This window comes from Mizuhopecten yessoensis, unplaced genomic scaffold (assembly GCF_002113885.1).
Source record: "Mizuhopecten yessoensis strain PY_sf001 unplaced genomic scaffold, ASM211388v2 scaffold716305, whole genome shotgun sequence".
In the NCBI taxonomy this organism is placed as follows: domain Eukaryota; kingdom Metazoa; phylum Mollusca; class Bivalvia; order Pectinida; family Pectinidae; genus Mizuhopecten; species Mizuhopecten yessoensis.
Genome location: NW_018480050.1, coordinates 488,413 through 489,626, shown reverse-complemented (window position 1 = coordinate 489,626; position 1,214 = coordinate 488,413).

Here is a 1,214-nt window from a genome sequence, read left to right as displayed (position 1 = left end):
TTCAGATATTGAAGACGAATATCATTTTATTTTAATATGTAACAATTTTCATATTCTGAGAGTAAAATACATAAAACCATATTACTGGCGAAATCCTTCAATGTTTAAACTTGTACAGTTACTAAGTGCTGATAATATCAGCGTTATTCGTAAACTTGCTAGATACATTTTTGAGGCAAATAAGGCACGAGTGACGTAAACATGCACATCAATATAATTTATATAAATGTCTATTTATGTATTATTGACATTTGTATCATTACGGATTACATGTTGTTGTTGTTAATGTCAGATGTTAATGATGCTGATGATGATGATGATGATGATGATGATGATGATGATGATGATGATGATGATGATGAAGAGGATGGTGATGATGATGATGATGATGATGATGATGATGATGTGAGAGCGTTAATGATTGTTGAATGCACAATAATGATGTGGAAGTGATAATGAGTGTTGATTGCACAATACATATACGTATATATCAGTTGTAATTTATTGTAAAGTATAGTTAAGTATAAGTTGTCAAACTTAAGGAATAAACGTTGAATTGTGTGCATGTGTGTGTGTGTGTGTGTGTGTGTGTGTGTGGGTGTGTGTGTGTGTATGTGTGTGTGTATCATATTGTATGTTTTCTCTGTATTGTTTTGTATATATGTTATGACTGATAAGTCAACCGACTTAAAGTAATAAAGAACTTGAAAGAACTTGAAGTGGTCACCACCTGAAAAATCTAATCCTGGGTATTACAGAATTCGCTCCTGCGGCATTAACCCGCACCCGTGCTTTATTAAGAGCCCTGTTTCCTTCGCCCTCGGGAGTCAGTCGAGTATATGGACATATTGAACGCTATTGAAATATATAGACAAATTCTCATGCAAATTTGTGAAACCTCCCAGTGCTTTAAAGATTTACTAAACGAGACGTTGGGACCCGTATATAATTTGAGAAGATACTTGACCGCCAACGACCCAACACTTTTATTTCCTCATCCATGAAACCCTGGACGCTTGCTGTTGTTGCCGCCCCTATTCGAAATGAATGGGATGCGTAACCCTTACACTCAAGACCCAGCACACTTATTGCCTTTTTTAACACTGCAGAAAATTGATATCTGGTCAGTGGGGTTCCCCCAAAGTGACAAAAAAGGGGGCTCCGACACCTTTGGACGAACACTGAGAAACATATTCATATTTTTAAATGGACAT